The sequence below is a fragment of the Danio rerio genome, chromosome 16 (genome assembly GCF_049306965.1).
Source record: "Danio rerio strain Tuebingen ecotype United States chromosome 16, GRCz12tu, whole genome shotgun sequence".
Lineage (NCBI taxonomy): Eukaryota > Metazoa > Chordata > Actinopteri > Cypriniformes > Danionidae > Danio > Danio rerio.
Genome location: NC_133191.1, coordinates 4,452,224 through 4,461,958, shown reverse-complemented (window position 1 = coordinate 4,461,958; position 9,735 = coordinate 4,452,224). Strand labels below are relative to the sequence as shown.

General features: G+C 36.6%; 1 long non-coding RNA gene across 1 annotated transcript; it reads left to right on the top strand.

Annotated features, from left to right (window-relative positions):
• The first annotated feature begins 1,600 nt into the window (after positions 1–1,600).
• On the top strand, positions 1,601–9,506 carry LOC101886145 (uncharacterized). The gene is made up of 3 exons (XR_222330.6): positions 1,601–1,717; positions 5,578–5,777; positions 7,906–9,506. It is a non-coding gene; the product is annotated as an uncharacterized lncRNA (long non-coding RNA).
• Positions 9,507–9,735: the final 229 nt, after the last annotated feature.

Below are 9,735 nucleotides of genomic sequence, written 5' to 3'. Positions count from 1 at the left end.
CACTTTATTAGGTACACCTTACTAGTAGTTAGACCACCTTTTGTCCCCAGAACTGCCTTAATCCTTTGTGATATGGATTCAACAAGGTACTGGAAATATTCCTCAGAGATTTTGCTCCATATTGACCTGAAAGCATCACAGTTCCTCCAGATTTGTTGGTTGTACATCCATGATGTGAATCTCCTGTTCCACCACATCCCAATGGTGCTCTATTGGATTATGATCTGGTGACTGTGAAGGCCATTTGAATACAGTGAAGTCATTGTCATGTTTTAAAAAACCAGTCTGAAATGTATCATGCTTTATGACATGGTGTGTTATCCTGCTGGAAGTAGCCATAAGAAGACGAGTACACTGTGGTCATAAAGGGATGGACATGGTCAGCAACAATACTCAGGGAGGCTGTGGTGTTGACATGCTCAGTTGGTACTAATGAGCTTATAGTGTGCCAAGAAAATACCCCACACCATTACACCCTCACCACCAGCCTGAACCATTGATACAAGGCAGGATAGATCCATGCTTTCATGTTTTTGATGGCAAATTCTGACCCGACCATCCGAATGTTGCAGCAGACACCGACTCATCAGACCAGGCAACATTTCTCCTATCTTCTATTGTCCAATTAGGTGTACCTAATAAAGTGGCCGGTGGGTGTATATGCCATAACAAAATCGCTCTATGGTCCATAATGGTTCCTCAAATGCTTATATTTGTACCTAAACATTTAAAGAGGTACACTTTGTACTTTATAGGTACTTAATACCCCTTGAGGTATTAATAGGGTCTCTTTAGGAATGTGTAGCTTTCAAAAAGGTATCACCCCAATGACAGCTCTTGTACCTTTTTTTTCTCAGGTAGGTCCTTATTGACCATATTTGGAATGGCTGTGAATATTAATGAGCTTGACTCTGGAAGCTCAGTGCCTACTTACTCACAAACACACATACACACACACTTCTGTACATGGTTTACAGTAAAACTTCATAGGTGTAATGTATTTTATGCTGTACAAAATTATCATTATATGGCCCTACCTCAAAACCTAACCCTCATAGTAAACCTGTGGCAAATTTTGACCCTGGTAAGTATGATTTTTAAGTGTTTTGAATTACAGGGACATGAGGTTTGTCCCTGTAAACCAGCTTAATAAAGTACGAGTAAGTCATATGCCGTTATATAACTGTGTCTCTGTGAACCACATAAACCTGCATACACACACACACACACACACAGAAATGCCAACTGACCCAGCCAGAACCTGAACCAGTGACCTTCTTGCTGTGAGGCGGCAGTGCTAACCATTGAGCCACCGTGACGCAGCAGATTAATGTAAATTCTGCTCAGATTTATTTGACATTTATGGAATTATGGATTTGACTCTCAAAAAATGAGCGCTGAAAAACAGTATTGCTTCAATCTAGTAACTATAAACTAACCATTACGCTAAAGCAGGTCATTCCCTCAGCATGTTATTCCACCTCTGTCAAGTGAAAAATATCTCCGGCATATTAGATTCTCATGATGTATCTCTCTGAGTTATCAGTTTTCCAGCTATCCGTAAATGGCAGATCTTCTTTTGGCTGACCTCTCCGAGCGCAGGCAGGCAGGCCCTATCAAAAGCACAGGGGTAAATCTGAGTCAAACCCACAACAGATTTGACTGATTGCTGCTTTCTGGGACGGTTGTAACTGTGCTATTTAGCGTGGGCTGTAAGGTAACAAGATCTCTCTAAGAGTGCTTTTGTTTTGTGCTGCATTTGTAGGTGTTTTACTTATTTATTCTGTTAAAGGGCACCTAGTTTACCCCTTTTTAATGCTTTAATATTATGTTTGTTCTGAGTGTGCCAGATTAGGTTCAGTTCTAAACACAGTTCAGATTTGTTTATTGTAATGTGTTAAACAGTGTCATGTTGGGTTTGTGTACACAGCTTGTTTTTAGGGGTGTGTTGCTTCACGTGAAAATTAGTTTAGACTTCCCGCCCAACTTAACAAGGGGGCGGAGCCAAGAGCTTCCCCGCTTTGTGTATTGCAACAGGCAGGCAGACAGAGAGAAGCAACATGAGTGAGAGGATCAGCATTTAGCCGTACATGTACGACTCGGACACAGACCAAGCAGAGACGACAAAATGTGTCTTTGAATAAATTTACACCCAACTATGTGCTAGTTTAAAGTTCTGAGCGTGTACACCGAGACTAATAACCACGCACACTGAATTTAACTTTGACTGAGACTATAACTATAGGGTGTCACACACCGGACGCTCAGAGCCACGACACGACACACCAGATTTAGAATAAAACTATTCACATGGCGCTCTGTGGCCTGGCAGAAATATAAACCGTGCCCTAGGTTGTTCTGTTTGGCGAAATATCTGACTGCGTGTCACCGCATCCCTAAGGACTGTTTGGCGAAATACTTGACTGCATGTCACTGCATATCATACGACTTAAACGATATAACTAGAGAAATCTCCACTGTGCTGAGCGAGAGCGCTCCCTGAACAGCACAGCATCGATGACGTAAGCATGGCCAGGCCCGATTGTATTTGAGTGCGGGCCGTCGGGGGAGACGGGACAAGCTTGATTTGGCCCGGTTCCAGGCAACTGTTCATAGTGTGAGTACGGCCTAAATTGCTAGCTCAGATTGTTTTTCATAACTGTTAATGTACTCATTTATATTAACATGTGTAATTGTTGGTAATTTAGGTAGAAATCAATCCCAATAGTGCTATAATTGTTGTCACTTTCACAAATGTGTTAATTTCACAAGTTAAAAAAAAGTAAGTACACAAGCTGTGATTGTTTAAAAGAAAGTAACTGTTCGTTATCAGTGTTATATTTAAAAATAAAAAGATCTTATCAAGAAGTGTTTGGATTAGCCTACTTTTACAAATAGTCGACTATGTTTTTATACAAATCTAAATGGACATATTTCAAATAATGTTTTTGCTGAGATGGCCAGTCAATTTGAGAAATCTTTATTATTTTTTTGTACTACATAAACATGTAGTTTTGAGTTGCGATTACGCAATGACGTCATCACGCAAACTAATATGTTAATAAGAACCTATTTATAGTGCATCTGGATGTAATGTAATGTTTTAATATAATATATTACACGGCCCTGTGAGAGTAGAGACATAACAGGCTAGCGCTTTTCAGATACTACGTGATGACGTCACTGATATGTAAATTAGTGCGTGACGTCATCTGGCAACATTTAGCTACTTTTCATTGGAAATAGTTGACAACACTGACTGGGTGTGTTTATATCAGGCCAATAAGACGGAATATACACTATCCGCTTGTTAAGTGGTGACGTGTTGGTGACGTATGTAATACGGTTACTGGGTCCAAGCCGCCACTCTTTTGAGTTGAGAAATCATTCGTTCATGATCACTTTTTACTCATATCACACATTAAAGTTAATTTTAGATAAAGTCATAGTGTACATAATCTCTGGGCTTGCTACATCACAGATACCAAAATTTCAACAATTTATAAAAAAATGAATGACTTTCTGGCTATTGGATAATAGGCATGGACGTATAAATTGCGATCGTGACTTTCGAAAGTATTAAATCGCTTTGTAGATGTTTATTATTATCATTTCACAAGGCTCCCCATTCAGTTGAAGAGTGTTTTTTTTTCCAGTTTTTTTTTTATTATAATGTCTTTGAAGCATTACATAAAGTAATAATACAACAATTCGTGTATATATACTATATCCAAAAACATTACTATAGCTACAACAACAACAACCAAAAATGATAATGAAGCAAAAACAACAGGAGAGAGAAAAAAAATTACATAATTAAAAAAAAAATAATAATAATAAATAAACTAGTCTTACAAATACTTCTATACATATAAACATAAATAATAACTTAGGAAACAATCATTGACTACAGCGGGGGATCAGTACTAGATAAAAATTCCTTCATGAAATCTAACATTACATCATGTTTTTTGTTTTTACAGTTTTTCGCAGTCGCTTTGGTGCGTTTCTCACAACACTAGTGCATTTCTGCACAACAGTTAATGCATTTCACAAAACAATTAGTACAAACTGCAAAACCTAGCTGATAACCTGCAAAAGCGCATCACATGCTCAAAATGGAGAGCTATTTGCACAGCCATTTGAAAACAACAGCAAAGTTAGACATCACTGCATTTAGTGAGGTATCTGAGTACAAGACACTGAATATGTATGTTTCACATTTTTACTGCATTTGCTCGTTGCAATTCTAATTTATTCACAGCATTGTTCAAAAGAATAAATACACCCTTATTTACAACAAGCATAAGCTTTCTTTGGGTAGAGCTGTGCACAACTGTACACAACATTGCAGTACATATTGGAACTGAACCTACAACATACACAGGTCTGTAAATCATTCATCAAATTGTTCAATTTAGAAGACATTTTCAGAAAAATAAAGATTTAATTTTTTTTATCAAATTTGCTAGACAGATTTTGACAACTAGTTCCACATTTTTGTATGTAATGACTCAAGTAATGAAGTGAGGACTATTAGTTTTATATGGAATGACTATTCAGCATTCACAAGTTTAGTTCATTTTGACTGACATGACAGAAGCAAACGATAATGTTATACATGGCATAGAGTTGTGTGAAAGCAATTGATGCATGTCCAAAAGCATCTGCAATTCGCTGGAAGGAATGAGAAACTGCTACTAGGATGTGCACAAATGACTAATTGTTTTGAGAAATGCATTGACTGTTGTGCAAATGTAAATAGTGTAGTGAGAAATGCACCAAAGCGACTGAGAAAAACTGTAATTTGTATTAGAGACTTTTTCAAATTTTCCATTTCTAATATAAAAGTATTTCATTTTGGTAGTTGAATAGAGCGCTTGGACCCGGAAGCTGCTTCGCGTGACGTCACACTTAACAAGCGGATACCTGGATATATGTCTGTCCAAACAGCTTGAAAAATAGATTTTTTTTACCATAGGTGCCCTTTAAAGGGTTAGTTCCCCCCCAAAATGAATTGTGAACATGCAAACTCCACACAGAAATGTCAACTAGTCCAACCAGGACTTGAACCAGCAAAGTTCTTGCTGCGAGTGATGGCGTTGGTTTCCTCCGGGTGCTCTGATTTCCCCCACAGTCCAAACTCACGCGCAATAGGTAAACTGAATAAACTAAACTGGCTGTAGTGTATGAGTGTGTGTGAATGCGAGTGTGTATTCCCAATACTGGGTTGCGGCTGATAGGGCATTCGCATATGCTGGAATAGTTGGCAGTTCATTCCGCAGTGGTGCCCCCTGATAAATAAGGGACTAAGCTGAAATGAAACGAATGAGTTATATCAGATTACACTGCATTCATTAGATGCATTTCATTGGTTCTTTTATTCCATGGGAATCCAACCCATGATGTTTTCTCACAGTGGACCAATATACAAGCAGCAAATGCTTCTGAATGCAAAAAGAGAGTGGACATCCCTGCTTATTCCTGCGGTCACGTTTTCATTGTCCGTCTCAAATAGCTCTGAGTTTGTGTACGGCTGTCCAGCATGCAACGTGGCTCCTGTCTGTTTATTTGCAGACGTCAGAGATGCTCGGTGTGGTCAAGTGACTGCTGACTTCATGGAGTCTGAGAAGGTGACCTTGCCCTCATTGTCTATAAACATCAACTGGAGGTCAGCCAGCAGTCAGACCACACCGACGAGCATTTCCAGCACCGCTGCCCGAGTCCTGGAGGATCTGCTGTGTCCATCTGCCTTCAGCGCTCAATATTTACCCAAGGTAATGTCAAGCACCAAGAGCCTACCGTGGCATTATCCTTTAATGGGTGTAGATATACTGACACGTCATGAGTGTGCAGAATGTTTTCCGTCATCGTGTGACTTTAAGCCAGAACTAAATATAACCAGGGAAGAAATGAGCACCTGGTAAAGCTGTAAATACGGCTTCGATAGATGTCACCACGGTGGCTTCCCGATTGCTGCTTTTCATTCAATCATTAAGAGTTCAGTGGGGTTTAATTACCTAATGACAGATTGTGTTTGAAGGGGAACCAATGTTCTTTATTCACCATTCAAATATTCACATATATTGGGAACGAGAGCTTGTAATTTTGTTCAGTATTGATGCATATATTGATGCATTTAAAAAGAATCTATAGCAATTATGAAAACATCTTCACAGTTTTAGATGTAATAGGTTTATTGAAACAATACATTGGTTTCAGTTTAACGCATGGCTGAACATATATTGATGTATTTTTGTTTATGATTTGCATAGGAACACATTTCATGTATGAAATTGTGTTACGTGCTATATTAGAGAGAAGTACTTATTGAACGCAAATAACATTTTAAAATATTTGTATACAAATTATCTTGATTAATAAAATATATCAAACATATGTATACAATCACACAATATTTGTCAAACTGCAGTGAGTTTATTGATCTGCTGCCACTGTATGTGGGTGGAGTAATACGCAAGAGTGAAGAGGCTGTACAAGTTACACAGCTAAGAGCCAATCAGATTCAAGAACCAGACAGAACTGTTTTGTGTGTGTGTGTGTGTGTGTGTGTGTGTGTGTTTATATACACACACACACACACACAATTCCAACCTAAATTCCAACTAAATTTAAAACCCGATTTTAAAATACACAAATCCAATTCGTAAGTTCAAAACATGAATTAAAATACACAAATCCAGTTCATAAGTTCAAGACATGATTGTTTAATGCACAATCCAATTCGTAAATTAAAAAATGTATTCAAACTTACACAAATCCAATTTGTATATTCAAAACATGATTTAAAAATACACAAATCCAGTTCGTAAGTTCTAAACTCGATTTATTAATACACAAATCCAATTTATAAATTCAAAACCCGATTGTTAAATACACAAATACAATTCGTAAACTCAAAACCCGATTCACAAATACACAAATTCAATTTGTAAATTCAAAACACGATTCATAAATACACAAATACAATTCGTAAATTCAAAACACGATTGTTAAATTGTTAAAATACACAATCCAATTCGTAAATTTAAAAATGTATCCAAAAATACAGAAATCTAATTCGTAAATTTAAAACATGATTCAAAAATGTACAAATCCAGTTCGTAAGTTCAAGACACGATTGTTAAATACACAAATCCAATTTGTAAATTCAAAACCCGATTCGTAAATACACAAATCCAATATGTAAAATCAAAACATGATTTGTAAATACATGAATTCAATTCATAAAATCAAAACACGATTTATAACTACAAAAATCCAATTCATAAATTCACAACACGATTCGTAAATACACAAATTCAATTCCTAAATTCAAAACCAGATACAAAAAAAATAATTATATATATACAAAATACACAAATCATATATATATATATATATATATATATATATATATATATATATATATATATATATTTATTTATTTATACTACCTGACAAAAATGTCTAAGTACATTACTTTCTGTTACGTGACAAGAGTTTTGTCTAAGTCAGACCTTACGGTCCTACTTAAATGATTAAAAATCTAGGTATGGTCATATTTTATTTTGGTAAAATAAACACAATCTAGAGGCCTTTGCCTTTCATATAAGCCACTTATGATACCAAATGATCAACTTGAAGCCAAGTCATTATTTATTGGGACAACATGAAGGAATTGTATGGAACCCCGCATTTTTTACAGTGCAGGTTAACAACAATATACTGTGTGATTTTCAAATTTCATATGTAGTTCAGTGTGGCTGTTAGTGTTTCTTTGTATTGTGAAATTCGCTATCAATTTCTGCCTTCAGTGTGTGCTTGTGCTTACATCATACATCTGCATAACAACAGACAATATTTACTGCTCATGATGTTCATTGTTTACCCTTTCTTTGACAGTAAAGGTGACTCTTGTATACAAGGAGATTCCTGTATATGATCCAGCGTCCGTGACATCTGAACGTATCATGGCAGCTCATGCTACTTTTAGCATATCGAGCCTCATGACTGGACTCGCTTGTCATGGAATTTATCCAGAATATTCTTGCAGAGACTTTCACAAAGCCTCATGTAAACACCCTCCACTGAAGCTTTGATCAACATATACTCAACAGAGCTTGTCTCTTGAATTTCTCTAATGCCTGATAAAAGTTTACGAGATGATTAGATGATTGTTGTTAGTATACTCTGGGATGAACTACATGTGTTATCGCTCATGGCAAATAAAGTGCACATTAAATGCAGAACAGAACATCACTAAAACTGCACTTTTATTGAGAATAAATTCAAATGTGATGTGAGATGGGAAAAGTGAGTAGAGCAAACTTGGCAAAAGCCTGACTCGAACCCATTTAACTGCATTATGAGCTAGTTCTCAGTACTTAATGTAATGTGTGATAACAACCCAGGCTCATTGGAAATATGTGCCTTGGACTATTATTATTGAGAACTGACAAATATATACCCTGGACTACATTACAGTTTTTCCTAATTGCTTTGATGCAGCCGTCCACTGAAACTCCACATTTTCAAAACAGTTAACACACAGGCCTAATTAGCAGCACTCATGGTTGAAATGACACATTTTGCTTGCAAAACACACATACCGAGTCAAAACATTTAAAATATGCAACAAAAGCTAGTTTTACCTTCAAACAACACAACTTGCAAACAAGTATAAGAGCTCTTTCAATTAATCATTACACAATGGACAACAAAATACAAAATACAGAAGAAAAAAGCTGTTTAATCAAAACAGGTTTCGTTTAAAAGCACCAAAATACATAGTCTATATTTACTGAAAAATGGATCAAAATAATAACTTTCATAGCGGGTGTACTCATTTATGCTGTGACTGAATTAAGAGTATAAGCCAGTGCAGGTTGGTATGATCAAATGCTTTGAAATAAAATACTGGAAATCAGATTAGCTGGAAAATTCTGGGCTTGGAGGAGATACGCCTTCATGCTTTTGAAATGAGATCAATAGTAATTAGAGTAGTAGTAACCCTCTGGTGCACTGATCAATCAACTATGAATAATAAAAAGGTGCAAAGAACAAATAGGAAGATGCATTTATTTACGCAGACTGCTGCTTCCTAATCCACAGAAATATAGTTCAAAATACTGATGATTAAATATGAATGTAGCTGAGCATTACACATATACAATTGATTTCAGAATTATTAGCTCTCCTGTATATTTTTCCCTTAATTTCTGTTTAATGAGGTGATTTTTTAACACGTTTGTTATCATGATAGTTTTAATACCTGATTTATTTTATCTGTTTCATGATGACAGTACATAATGTTTGACTAGATTTTTTCAGGATGCTAGTACTCCGCTTAAAGTGACATTTAGGGCCCTATCCTACACCTGTGTTTGGCATACCTGTCAACACTGGGATGTAAAAATAAGGGATAACCTTTAAAAAATCCCCAAATTAATAAATATGTTCATCTGGAGCTGTTTCATTGTAAATAAATATTTGAAACGATCAGTAATATGTTTTATTATTATTGTTATTATTATTATTTACAAAAGATTTAATAAATAGTGGCGACGCAATGGCGCAGTAGGTAGTGCTGTCGCCTCACAGCAAGAAGGGTCGCTGGTTTGAACCCCGGCTTGGCTCAGTTGGCGTTTCTGTGTGGAGTTTGCATGTTCTCCCTGCATTCGCGTGGGTTTCCTCCGGGTGCTCCGGTTTCCCCCACAGTCCAAAGACATGCGG